General features: G+C 44.9%; 1 non-coding gene across 1 annotated transcript; it reads right to left on the bottom strand.

Annotated features, from left to right (window-relative positions):
- Nucleotides 1-14,732: 14,732 nt before the first annotated feature.
- On the bottom strand, nt 14,733-14,835 carry LOC117720272 (U6 spliceosomal RNA). The gene has a single exon (XR_004608291.1). It is a non-coding gene; the product is annotated as a U6 spliceosomal RNA (small nuclear RNA).
- Between the last annotated feature and the right edge of the window lie 360 nt (nt 14,836-15,195).

The following is a 15,195-nucleotide window of genomic DNA, read 5'->3' as shown; positions in this document are numbered from 1 at the left end:
GACACTAAGATATGAACCCATTCTGAAAGCATAGACATGGGTCAATCCAGATGAAAACTAGGTACCAGACATTCCTAGCCATGTAGCAAGTTACTCATGAGACTGAACCTGGGCAATCTAGCTCCCTCCATCTTCGAGAACTAATGGAGGCAGGGGGAGCCCTCTTAATCCCAACCCTTCCACCAAGGGACCATTTAGATAGTTAATGGGCACATAGCCACTTTCCTTAAATATTGCTTTAGATTTTGATCTTAGGGCATTTTAAAGTCTTTGGGCTTTCAATTTGAAAGCATTCTTTCTTTAATCCCTTTTATGGATTATGAGGTCACAGGGGCAAGAAAAGGCCAATTTTCTCCCCATTCTACATCTTTGGTCTTGCACTAATGCATCTGTCTGGAGCCTCGTGAGGAAGCAGAGGAGCAGAATCCTGGCCCTGGCCTTTCCAGCAAACTCCTACCTTCACACAGACTTACCAAGCAGTACTTGCTGTGAAAGGTGTGCAGACTCCAAGAGCAATCCTCTGTCCTCTGTTGTTCGTTTAAATGACAAGTAAATAGAGACAGGCTAAACTAAGGTGACTGTCTACTAGCTCTGAAGGAAACCTTCTAATTACAGTCTGGCAATAGGGCCTCAGGCAGGAGCATACACACACACACACACACACAAAACCACCACCAACAACAACACTAAGATGGAAAGTTCCCAAGAGGAAGCCCCGTGCATGGTCATTTGCAACAGTGACAATTCCCAACCCCAGGACTGCTTCCCCTTGCTGAAAGAGGCCAGGACTCTCTGCTCCACTCAAGGGACTACTCTGAGTTGACACTAGAGACACCAGACCTTCCCAACATGTCCTGAGGTTCAGTTTAAGACACCACTTGAAGAGAACAAAGCTGCTCCAGCAGTGGTTGGTCAGCTTCTTTGAATCATTTCTTCAAATCAATTCTTCGAAGAGTTCTCTCTCCCCCTCCCCCTCCCCCTCCCCCTCCCCCTCCCCCCCTCCTTCTCCCCCTCCCCCTCCCCCCCCAGCAGAGAATAACACTGAAAGTCTTGAGCATGCTAGCCAAGTGCTATGCTGAACCATATTCTCAGGCTTCGTTTCATTGAAAAGGCTCTTGGAATAAAATGGGCGCTAACTTATTCCCACACCATCAGGACTCCTACCTCATGTCTGACCCACCAGGAGGGCCACCATGGAGCTACTTCCTCTTGTGCTTCTGAAACAGGATGATCCCAAGAACCACCCCTCATTGGTCTCCTCAGGATCCAGAAGTCCTTTCCCAGCCCTTGTAGGAATACACCATACCCTACAAGAACAAGTGATTATACATGCACACACCCCACAGGCCTGCAAACCCATGTTTCTGGCTCTTCCAAAACAGCCTGAATCACCTGGCTCCAACCACTTAGTTTAGTTTTAAGGTAGTCCATGTTTAATCCTCTGCCTTGTTTAAAAGCAAATGTTGGTGTCTTTACCCTAATAGGAAGTCTGACCTCACCAAGTAGAAGACAGCCGTGAAAATAAATGCAACCTGTTCTAGCACCTAGCCAGGCTTTCTCCCTGAGGCCCCCAGGGCATGGGAAAGGGATGCCTTCTTTCTCACTGTGAGCAAAAACTCAACTGTCTGTCACGCTTACCAGCTGTCCTTGACTCTGACTCCTGCAGGCCTCTCACTCTCAGACAAACCTAAGCAACCTTGGGCCCCTGCCAGAGAGAGAAGGATTCTCTGCTGTAGCATCAGCCTTTAGTAGACCCAGGCCTCCTCACCAGTCCAGGCGCTTCCGGTGTGTCCGTCCTCCCTCTCGGTTTCCTTCTAACTACAAGCTCTGCCTCCCCCATGCATCAGAGCTCCTAGCATGGCTATAACTCCCTCCCTGGCCTCCCTCAGCTTCCCAAAACTGTTCCCCCAGTGTCTGTAAACACCCACCAGGTGCCTTTCATAGCCAGATCCTGAAGCTGCACTGCTCAAAGGTGCCTGGACCTGTTCCCCTGTTCCCAGGACCAAGTCCTTCTCCTGCCCTGCTTGCTCTATTCATCCCCCACCAGGAGCTTCCCTGTGCACCGCACTGCTCCAGTTTCCCCTCCCCCTCTCCCAGCCTACTTAACTAGGAGCGTCATGCTCCCTCAGCTTGAGTCTCTGCTTCTCAGTCACCCACACATTCACCTAATCCCTCAGCCCAGATGGCCCTCTCATCCAGGAGCCCCTCTGGTCATTCATGTCTGTTTGTCCACTGGGCTGTCTCACAGAGGACCACCTCTCTGTGGAACGCTTGTGCTCATGACCCCATGGAGATCGTGAGTCCTTGGCACCAATCGATGTTCCCCATGCTCACTCCCGACATGCCTTGCCCTTCATTTTATCCTAACTTCTACCCATCTAAGCTCTGAAACCTTGAGTCAGCTCCCATCCTTCCCATGAACCAAACCGGATCACTCCAGCCCATACAGAACCTGTGCATCTGTTTAATCCAATCTAAACTGTTGAATAAGAGCATGGGAGAGTGTCCATCATGGGTAAGGCAGAGAATGTCTTTTAAGACTCAAACTCATGATAATGACTTCTGCCTCCTAAGAGGGAAGGCCTAATTCTTGTGGGTGGGCTTTCTTAGGCCAGTAGGAGAAGAAGAGGAAGTTGGGACAAGGGACTGAAAGGGCTTATAGCTTTACCTCTAGGGTAAATGGTGAGAACCTAAGAAGGCCCCTCTAAAGAAGTTACTTGGGTCCTTAGAAATAAGTGTTGGTTGTGCCTGGCACACAATTTAAATTTAAATCTCTTTCCTGTGCACGCCACAAAGCATCCAGAGGTGCAAGGGTTAAGAGGAGTGGGGATGGAGGATTCAGAAAGACAAGGAAGAGCCATAGGAGTGGCTCAGATAGAGGGTTCTGGGGGTGGTTGGTCAGGCACTCACACAGGGATAGGGATCTCTGAAAGGAGGTGGCCCTGGAGGTCAGACTGGTGGCTTGAAGCCTCAGCTAAGACCTGCTAGGGGACTATACTGAGCTGCACTGAATTCTATGGAGGGCGACAAGAAAAGCAAGGTCTCGTGACCCTGGAGCCAAACAGCTTCAAGGAGTGCTGAGCCCTGGCCTGAGAACCAGGGATAGGACTGAATTGCCTTTGAACTTGAACAAACCTTTAGAAGGCATTGAGCTTCCTGCTAGGGGCGGGGGACACACCATCCAATCCTTAATCTTCAAGGACGCAGGGCATCAGCTCAAGTCACAGGAATCTGTGCTGTGTCCCTATCTTCCTGGCTTATTGACTCTGTGTTCCTGGCTACACTGTAGGTTCTCTGAGGCAGGGGACTGAGTCTTATTTCTTCTTACTCAGTTACCAATGACAGTGGGCTCAGTACTGAATTGCTTTTTAAAAAAGATTTATTATCTGTTTACTTGTTTATAGTGTGTGTGTGTGTGTGTGTGTGTGTGTGTGTGTGTGTGTGTGTTTACTTCTGTGTCACAGCACACATGTGAGGTCAGAAGACAACTTTGGGGAATTCAGTTCTCCCCTTTGCCCTGTTTCAGAGTCAAGCCTGTCTCCTTTCTGGCACTGTCCTGTATCATCAAGCTTTAGTCAGTTCTCCTGTCTCTGCCTCCTATCTCAACACAGGAGTGCTAGGATTACAGACACCAGACACTACTTCCTTACTTCGGTTCCAGGGGTGGACTCAGGTTGTCCGGCTAGCATGGCGCGTACTTTTGTGTACTGAGATATCTATCTAGTTAGGGTCTCTTTTGCTATGAGGAAACACTGTGACCAAAGCAACGTGGGGAGGAAAGGATTTATTTCAGCTTACACTTCCACATCACAATCCATCATCAAAGGAAGTCGAGACAGGAGTTGATACAGAAGCCATGGAGGGGTGCTGCTTACTGTCTTGCTCCCCATGGCTTGCTCAGCCTGCTTTCTTATAGAACCCACGATCTACCTGTGCAGAGATGGACTGGGGTAGGCTGTACCCCCACACACACATCAATCACTAAATAAGAAAATGTTCTATAGGCCTGCCTACAGCCGAGTCTTATAAAGACCCTTTCTCAATTAAGATTTTCTCTTCCCATATATGTCTAGGTTTATGTTGATTTGGCAAAACCAATCAACCCTAAATTTCCTTTTTAACTTGTCTTATTTGCACAGAACAGAATTTAACACCTCACCTATTTGAAGTGTACAGTTCAGCAGTATCAAATGCATTCACGGTATTGTATGTTGACTGGCACTATCCAGCTCCTTGATCCTATTCTGTGAGACTATGATTCTGTGCCCATAAAATAACTCCATTTCCATCCCCAAAGGTCCCTAGCAACCTGTCTTTTTTTTTTTTTTTTTTTTTTTTTTTTTTTTTTTTTTTTTTTTTTTTTTTTTTTTTTTTGTGGCTGGTTTGTTATACTTACATAATGTCCTCTAGGGTCAGAGCTGCCTTCCTTTTAAAGGCTGAATAATATTCCATCTCACGTAATAAACCACAGTTTGCTTATGTATTCGCCCAGTGGACACTTAGCTCCTCCATTTTAGCTAGTGTGGGAAATGCTGCTGGCAGGGTAGGGTGTAAATATCTCTTAGACTGTTTTGTAGTCTTTCCAGTATCTATCCAGAGAGTAGAACTGCTGGAACTTACGATATTTCTATTTATAATGTTCTGAGGACATTCTATCAGTTTTCCACAGGGGCTATCCCATTTCCTATCTCTACTCATTTCTCTACATTCCTCACCTCCACCTGGGTGTTGTTTGTTTGTTTGTTTGTTTGTTTGTTTGTTTTTCCTTTTTTGCTTTCAGTAGCCACTCTGGTGTGTGAGGTGGCACTTCACTGTAGGCTGTTTTTAAGGCAGGGCAGTGGTACTGAGATAAGGTCTTGCTGTGGAGCTCAGGCTGGCCTTTGCCTTGATCGCTGAGATCACGAGCTGCGCCACCTCTACCTTGATCACTGATGTCATGGACTGCGCCACCACCACCAGCTTTGTCGCTGACTTTCACTTCTCAAATGATTAATAATGGCGAGCGTCTTTTTGTGCAGCTATTGCTCATTTGCATATACTACTTGGTCAAATCTCAAATGCTGGTCTCATTTTAAAATTAGCTTGCTTTGTTATTTTTGATATATTCTGGATGTTGGTATCTTACCAGATATATGATTTGTAACTATTTTCTCCCTGTCTGTGGGTTTGTGGTTTTATCCTTCTTTCTTTCTTTCCTTCTTTTCAGTTGAGTCTCACTAAGCTGTTGCTGGCAGGAACTTACTATGTAGCTAGACTAAGCTGACCTCAGACTTGCAGTAGTCCTCCTGCCTCAGCTTCCTAGGTGCTGGAATTACAACTGTAAGTCACCATGCTTGGCTTGTTACTTTATTGATACTCTTTGTTTGGTTTGGTTGTTGTTGGTTTTGTTTTGTTTTGAGCTTTTTGGTTTGATCTTGAGGCAAAGTTGAAGTTTATTTATTTATTTGGAGGACTTTTTTCAATGGGGGACAGGGTTTCTCTGTGTAGCCCTGGCTGTCTCAGAACTCACTGTATAGACCAGGCTGGCCTTGAACTCATAGATCCACCTGCCTCTGCCCCCTGAGTACTGGGATAAAAGGCATACACCACCAGTGCCAGGCTTATTTTTAAAAGATTTTTTAAAAAAGATTTATGTATTTGTTTCATGTATATGAGTACACTGTCGATGCCTTCAGACACACCAGAAGAAGGCATCGAATCCCATTACAGATGGCTGTGAGCCACCCTGTGGTTGCTGGGAATTGAACTTAGGACCTCTCAAAGAGCAGTCAGTGCTCTTAATTGCTGAGCCATCTCTCCAGCCCTTAAAAGATTTTAATATAGAATTAATCACAGGTGTTGAGAAAAAGAATCTTTTGACGCACAAAATTTTAAAGTTCCATTAAGTGCAACTTGCTGTTTTCTTCTTTGCTGCCTGTACCTGTAGTGTCATAGCCAAGAAATCCCTGCCAAATCTAACTCAATGCTTAGCATCAATTTCATTTTTGTTTAAGAGAAGGATGCGGTTAAACTGCTCATATGTGCCCCCTCTACCCAGCACTCAGACACAGACACACATGGAGACACAGATACACACAGGTATGAAGGTGCACACAGACCCACACATACAGACTTCTGGTCAACCTTGGGCCAAAGCCCTTTACTGAGTCAGCTTCTACTTCCCTGTGCACCCTCCAATCAGCAGCTCACGGGGCCACAAAGCAATCTTTATGGCTGTCATACTGACTGAATTGCCACAGTTCAAATAAGACTGTTTCTAAATGACTCCCAAACCGCTCAGATATGAAGGTTGTAGTGGCCAAGACTGGCATCAACTGGGGAGCCCAGCAAGGCAAGATTGCCAGAGGCCTTTGTAACTGCCTCTGTGGCTCTACTGGTCTGGAACCAGCTCCAAGTCAAATACATGTGCAAAGAGGACGCTCAAACTCCCTCGGTGGACCAGCCTTGCAGCCTCCACTGGGCAGATAAGGAAGAAAGACAAGGAGAGGCTAGGAGCCTCATAAGAACACCACCAGGAGTCAAGGATTAACCCCACCAGGCCAATCCCTAACTCCTGACTTCTTACAGGCTCCAAAGTACTGAACCTCTGCAAACAGGTTTTGTTTTTTTTTTTTGTTTGTTTGGTTGGTTTTTTTTTTTTTTTTTTTTTTTTTTTGCTTCCAGAGAAAAAGATTCTGTAGGTTACACTTCCATTCTTCCATTCTAATCAGAGTGTGCGGCTCTGTGGGTGCACCAGCTATAGACATCAGCTTTCTGTGTTACATTCACGGCGTGAGTCAATTAGTCTTTTTTTCTTCTGAGACAGAGTTTCTCTGTGTAGCCCTGGCTGTCCTGGAACTCACTCTGTAGACCAGGCTGGCCTCGAACTCAGAAATCCGCCTACCTCTGCCTCCCAAGTGCTGGGATTAAAGGCATGCACCACTACTGCCTGGCCAGTTAGTTTTTAAAAAAAAAAAAAAAATTAAATTGATTTATTTGTGTGTGTCTCTGTGGGGGCGGGGAGAGAGAAAGAGAGAGAGGGAGGGAGGGCACCATAGACAAGTTGAACTTTTGGGAGTTGGTTCTGTCCCTTCATTCTGTGGCACCATAGTTCTAACTAAAGTCTTCAGGCTTGGAGACAAGTGCTCTACCCAGTGAGCCACCTCACCAGTGCCAGAATGGTCTTTCTGTTATTGTTGTTACTTGTTATGTGCCTTGACAATCTTAGGAAGTAATATGAAATATTAACTCTTAACTGTGGTTATAGTTTAGTGACTGAGTTTGTCTAACATGGTTTCAGTCCTCAGCAAAACACACACACATATATACACACACCACACACACATATGGCACATACATACCACACACACTTACACAACCCCACACACCACACATACACACATACACACACATATACCACACACACACCATATACACATACATACCACATACATACCATACATACACACATATATCATACACACACACCATCACACATACATGCAACACACATACCATACACACACAGAGGAGTTTGCTTTTTATAAAATATACGTCCTTGACAGTTTAGCTAACTTGTGTTATAATGGGATAAGAAAAGTGTAAGTTTGTGTTTCTTCTTAAGTCAAACAATATGACTCAGATGCTAAAAGTGTGACAGAGCCCATTCAATTCCTATACAGCAGGAAGAAAAAGCAATTTGTAAAATCATTTCAAGCAACCATGAAAGATAACATTAACAAACCCACCTTTCTGATATGGAACAGCATTGACATGGTGGCAGCCTGAGGATGTGAGGTGGGTGGAGGTGGAATTGTACAGTGAGGGGATTACCACACACACACATACACACACACCACATACACACACCTCGTATACACACACACCCCACATACACATATCACACACACACACTGAGGATGTGAGGTGGGTGAAGGTGGAGTTGTACAGTGAGGGGACTAAGGGGATTGCCACACATACACACACACATACACACACCTCACGCATACACACCACAGACACACACATTGAAGATATGAGGTGGGTGGAGTTGGAATATACAGTGAGGGGATTACCACAAACACACACTACATACACACACCCCACACATACACACCACACACACATATACAGCACACACACATACATACATACCACACACACCATAACACACACCACACACACATATACAGCACACACATACATACACACCATACACCCACCATAACACACACTACACACACCACACACACATACACACCATACACACATACACACCACACACATATACACACATACACACACATACATACACACACATATACACACACATACATACACACACATATATACACACACATATACACACACATACATACATACACACACATACACACATACATATACTACACACACACCTCATACACACACATACACACATACACACACATAACTCATACATATACACACACCACACACACATACCACACACACATACACACCATACACACATACACACCACAAACATATACACACATACATACACACACATACATACACACACATACATACACACACATACACACACATATATACACACACATACATACATACACACACATACCACATACATATACACACACCACACACATACACACATACATATACTACACACATACCTCATACACACACATACACACACATAACTCATACATATACACACACCACACAGATACACACAAACATACATATACTACACACACACCACATACACACATATACACACACCACATATACTCACACACACCACACACATACATACAAACATACATATGCTATACACACCTCATACACACATATACACACACATAACACATACATATATACATACCACACGCATACACACAAACATACATATACTACACATACACCTCATACACATACATACATATACACACACACATGCGTACCACATACACACACATACACACACATAACACGTACATACATATACTACACACACACCTCATACACACACTACATACACTCACACACCACACATATAGATACACACACATACATACACCATACACACACATATCACACACACCTCATACATGCACATACCACACACACACACATACATACACATAGACACACATACACACATACATACATACACACAACACACACATACATACACACATGCACACATTGACACACATACACACATGTCACATATGCACATACCGCAACACACACATGTGCACATATATACATACACATACACCACATACACACAAACCCATACACCTACATACACATATACACATGCATACAAACACACACATCGACACACATACACACACCACTAACTACAGACTCACAAAGGCCTCTTGCTAGAGAAGATCAGAAGCCCTCGGGAAGTCTAATTATCCCACCCCACCCCCACCTGCCAATCTTTTGCTTTTACCCTCTACCATCCTTCCCTGTTGGGATGTACAACAGTGCGCCATCTAGTAGTCATAAAATCACTGTAAGTAACTGCACTTAACACCTGCTGCAGGCTTTCTGGTTTTCATAACTTTCTTTTCCTTTTCTTTTTTGAGACAGCATCTCACTACATAGACAATAGTGGTCTCAAACTCACCGAGATCTGCCTGCATTTGCCTTCAGAGTGCTGGTATGAAAGGCATAAGCCACCATGCCCAGCATATAATTATTGGGCTTATACTTTGGGGGATGGTGGTAGAGGGGGCACTGCTTTGGTTGGTTTCTTTCAATTAACATTTTCTCATTTGTTCATTCAGTGAATTGTTACAATGTTTCTGCTTCTAAGAATATGATAGAGAACAAAACTGATGTCTACCTTCCTTCAGGAACCTCAAGGTCTGGTGGTAAAAAACCAAACGTATCAAATACAACATGAGTGGTAGGATTGAAACATGTTAAGAAAAGCACATGAACACCAAGAGGATGTGTGTGTATACGCATGTGCAGAGGAGCACATTTGCATCAGGCAAAGGAGGGGAAGAGAAGACTCAGTATCCAGGCAGAGGGAACAGCATACCCAGCAGTCTGCTACTGAAAGAGTACAGTCAGGCATGGTGACACGTGCCTGCAATTCCAGCACTGCTGAGGTTGAAACGGGAAGCTTGCTATAGGTTGCCATAAAATTGAAACCATCCTGGGAACCTGCAAGTGCAAAGTCAGCCAGGGCTCCATAGTGAAACCCTGTCTTGGGGGGAAAGAGCTTTAAGGGAGGGCAAGGAGATTCAGTCCTTAGGACACTGTCACCAAGCCCAAAATATCCTCTAACCTCTCCCTCTCTTCCTCTCCCCCCCCACCCCCCGTCTCTCTCAAAATAAATGCAATTTTTAAAAGGAGCTTTGGCCAGACAGTGGTGGCATACACTTTTAATCCCAGCACTTGGGCACTTGGAAGGCAGAGGCAGGAGGATATCTGAGTTCAAAGCCAGCCTGGTCTTACAAATCGAGTTTAAAGACAGCCAGGACTACACAAATAAACCCTGTCTCAAATAAAACAAAAAGGAAGGGGGGCTTTTGTTTTCATCTTTCATGCTGTGAGAGCCATTTCTTCTCAAGAGGAAAATGAGCAATTTTTGTAGGTATTATGCTAGGGAAACAGTGACCTAGCTAGTCCCAGGTTATTGGTCAGTTATGGGTTCCATCTCATGGACTGGACCTTAGGTCCAATCAAAAAAGGTTGGTTATCCCATAACTTGTGTCACTGTTGCACTAGTGAGCATGACATGCAGGTGGGTTGCTATTGGAGCTCACAGTGTTCACACTCACTGTTCACTCACATAGCTGGGTGAGTTTATTCCTCCAAGGGGTGTGCATAACATCAGCCAGCCCTGTGAACACAAGTAAGTGGGGGTGAAGCTTCCAGTTGGGTCCTAGCTGATTTTCTCCATATTCCACTTGTAAGGATGTGGTGATGTGGTACCTTTAGCAATAGGGTCTTATCATCATGTTATAGAGAGTACCCAGTATCTTTGGCCCCTTAATGTTTGGCGGGGGTGGGAGGTCTTTATGATATTACTTTGTCTAACAATTCAAAAACATGCTTTTCCCACCTATGCCCAAGTTCATGAAATACTGACTCTGAGACATCTTCTATATGAATAAATTCCTAGGCCAAATGCTTCGGCTCATTCCCTGAGTAGTTTATAACTTAATCATCTCATTATTCTATTTTGAATTCTGCCACATGGCCAGTTACCTGGTCCTCAGTTACATGTGACAGTCTTCCTCTGTCTCCTCTTTCTGCCGGTCTCTCTCTCAGAATCTTCTCTCTGTACTGGAACTCCCACCTCCCTATTTCCTGCCTAAGATAATAGGCCGAGAGCATTCTTACTGACAGGTGATGCTTCCGTACAGTACAAGAGATTCTCTTTACATCATTTGATGTCTAGTTGGTGTGCTGTCCCTTCCCCCGCCCCCAACACACACACACACATTATATGGTGACTTCATTTAAACTCCTTTTATACACATATATATTTTAGGAAGCGTCTACAATAGCAGGTTTCCATATGGTTTTCTGAAAGGCCTTTAGAGTTAGCTGTCCCTTCCCATAATCCCTCTTTTACCCTACCTCTCCATCTCCCCTTCATTTAACTCTTTTTCTAGTTTCTTCTTTATTGCTTTATACACTGTATTCTATTTTCCTTCACTCTGGAGGGTCCCATCCTCCTACCACCTCCCCTACTATTTAACATCTTTGAATATTATTCCATTGTGCAAATGTACCACATTCTCATTGTTCATTCACCATTTGATGAACACCTGGGCTTTTTCCAACTTCTGGCTTTTATGAGTAGAGCAGCAGTGAACACGGTTGAGCAAGTTCCTCTGTAGAAAGATGTAGGGTCCACGAGGTATACACCTATATAGACTGCTATGCCCATGGATCCGTGCCTTGCTCAGTCCTCACCAGAGAAGCTTCTTCTTGCAGTCGATGGGAATTAACATGAAGACCCACAACTGGACAATGTGCAGAGAGTGAGAGACTTTGGAGCCCACTCAGCCCTACATGGGGTGTTTTTATCACACCCTTTTCCTCGAGGCTCAGGGGATGTATGTGGAAGAGAAGGCAGAAAGATTGAAGAGCAAGGGAGGGAGGTGCACATATGAACTCACAGAGACTGTGATGGCATCCATAAGACCTGCATAAACTCAACCCAAAGAAAACCCCGGCACACAGAAGCAGAAATGTGCACAAAGCTCATCCCTAGACAAGTAGCTGTTTGCCATGTGTACCTGCTGGGCGAGGAGGAATCAGTTCTCTTCAATATAGTGACACTAGGTAAAAAAACAACCTCTCCAGGGCAGGTTCTGTGCCCAGGAGTAGCAGCTGAACAACATAAGATAAACCCAGTTTGCAGGGTGTGTGTGTGTGTGTGTGCTTTGTTCGTTGCTATTGTTTTGTTTTATAAAAGAAAAATAGAACATAGAATTGGATGATGGAATGATCTGGGAGGAGTTAGGGCAAACGAAAGAATATGATCAAAATATATCGTATAAAATTCCAAAAAAATAAAAATAAAAATTTAAAGGGAAAGAAAATGAAGAAATCTTATAGAATCTGAATTTATCTCAGACCCTGGCTTAACTCTTTGAATTCACAAGCCATTCTTGAAGAGTGAAACAAAGTTTTGGGTTTTGTTTGTTTGTTTTTGAGATAGAGTTTCTCTGTGTAGCCCTGTCTGTCCTGGAACTCCCTTTGTAGCCCAGGCTGGCCTCAAACACAGGGATTAGCCTGCCTCTGCCTCCCAAGTGCTGAGATTAAAGGTGTGTGCCACCACCATCCCCTTGCAAAGTGAAATTTTAAAACTTCTTTTCCCCTCCTGCTTTAGCTGCTCATTTGTGTGCCCTCTGTCCCTTCCTCTGGCAGCAAAGGTGTCTTGAGCTATAGGCATTCTTCAGCCAGGACATAACTCCAATTCCTGCAAGAAGACATTGGGCCACACCATAGTCTTTCTTGATGAGGAGACATTGGTTTCTGTCTGGGAGAGGTCCTGGGACTCCTGATTTAATGTCCTCTGAGGCATTCATTTAACCAAGAGGCTTCCCAGAGCTACTCAGGTCTGGCCCCATGCTTGGCAAGGGCCTGGGACAGGCACCTGTGCCCGTGGAGCCCATTCAGGCCAGAAGCAGTTTCAGGGGTTAGAGTAAGCCTCTGAGGTCATTCCCCTTATATGAGCTGCTTTGTCATGATGTGACATGGCTGTTTGATGTCACTCTTCCTAAGCTATTGCTTCCCATTGCTTGCAAATGAGAATAATAATCATAAAACCCGCTGATGGGGGTTATTGACACCAAAGGAGATTATCCACAAGTGTGCTTGGCACAGAGTCTGTTACACAGGAAATGCTCAATAAAGGTTGAAGGCCGAAATCACTATATTTCAGTCATAAAGGACAAAGAGTGTGTGTGTGTGTGTGTGTGTGTGTGTGTGAGAGAGAGAGAGAGAGAGAGAGAGAGAGAGAGAGAGAGAGAGAGAGAGACGGAGGGAGGGAGGGAGGGAAGAAGGGAGGGAGGGAGAGGGAGAGAGAGAGGGAAAGAGCATACATGTGTGTGTACCTGTGTGTGTGCATGTGTATGTGCATTTGTGTGTGAGCATACATGTATGTGTACATGAATGCATGTACGTGCACGTGCATGTGCGTGCGTGCGTGCGTGTGTGTGTGTGTGTGTGTGTGTGTGTGTGTGTGTGTGTGTAAAAGGATAAGAACAAGCAAAACAAAGGATGTGCTCAGTTATCCACATGTGACACTGGCTATCTCTAGAGCCAGGCTGTCCCTGGGCATGTATTTCCGCTGCAGTCACCACAGGCTTGGTCCTTGGGTAGGAGATTCTGGACAACTGGTGAGAAGAGTCTTCCCCTTTCCCAGGGACTACTGACCCCACAGATGGTGCTTACAGACAAGACAGAGCCAGCAGCAACGAGAGCTGGCACAGCACCCGCTCCAGCTAGATTCCCCTGCTGTCCTTCAAGAAGCTGTGAAGGACAAACTGAAGCAGGTACCTTATGGGGGAAGAACCTTGGGAGAGGCTGAAAAGCCAAGACTCCTTAAACTAAGGCTCTGCAGCCCAGCCATGGACTGAGGAGGCACTGTGGGTAATGTCTCTGCTCTGCCATTCTGTGCCCAGCTTCTTGGGATGTTCTAGCACAGCTAGATACTCTTTATCAAGTGCACATTACTGTGTGTGCTCGTCTCCCCCACCCCCACTCGTTTTTGTTTGTTTTTCAAGACAGGGTTTCTCTGTATGGCTTTGGCTGTCCTGGAACTAGCTCTGTAGATCAGGCTGGCCTCAAACTCAGAGATCCTTCTGCCTCTGCCTTCCCAATGGGATTAAAGGTGTGCACCACCATTGCCCTTCTCTTAACACACATTCTTTGTTCTTTTCCATTCATTCTATAACTATGATAGGCTGCAGTGGGCGAGGCTCTGTACTAGGGTCTACACCGTGCCCCAGCAGAATGTACAATCTGGCTGAACACAGACCTCTAAAAGTACACTGGTGACTGTATAGATGCCTCCTCCTCCTCCTCCTTGTCCTCCTCTTCCTCCTCTTCCTCCTCCTCTTCTTCCTCCTCTTCTTCTTCCTCCTCCTTTTTCCTCCTTCTTCCTCTTCCCCTCTTCCTTCTCCATTTCCTTCTCCTTCTTTTTCCTCCTCCTCCTCTTCCCTTTTCTTCCCCTCCCTCTCCCCCTCCTTCCCTTCTTTTAAAATATGAATCACTTCACCAGTTTGTGTCATCCCTGTGCAGGAGCCATGCTAACTTTTGTATGGTTTCAATTTTAGTTATATGTGCTGCTGAAGCCAGCACCATTCTTGTTTGTTTTAATGAATGTGTTTTTGTAGTTGTGGTGGTGGGCTTTCCCCACCCCACCCCCCATCTTATCTTGTTTTGTATTTTAAGACAGGTTCTGATGTAGTCCAGGGTCTGGAGCTCATGGGCCTTTTGTCTCCACCTCCCCAGTGCTGGGATGACAGGCATGTGTCTCCATACCAGGCTTTCATAAATCTTTCATAAATCTTTCAAAAAATCTTCATATAAAGATTTTTTCAAAAATCTTTCTTTCTTTTAATAATTCATAAATTATTTTTAATGACACACACTATGCATATGCAATTATCCTTATAAAATAGCAACCATATATGGGACCCTCAAATGGCTCGGCCAGCA

The sequence above is a fragment of the Arvicanthis niloticus genome, chromosome 14, assembly GCF_011762505.2.
Source record: "Arvicanthis niloticus isolate mArvNil1 chromosome 14, mArvNil1.pat.X, whole genome shotgun sequence".
NCBI lineage: Eukaryota > Metazoa > Chordata > Mammalia > Rodentia > Muridae > Arvicanthis > Arvicanthis niloticus.
The sequence above is the reverse complement of the archived record's forward strand: the minus strand, read 5'-3'. Positions and strand labels throughout refer to the sequence as shown.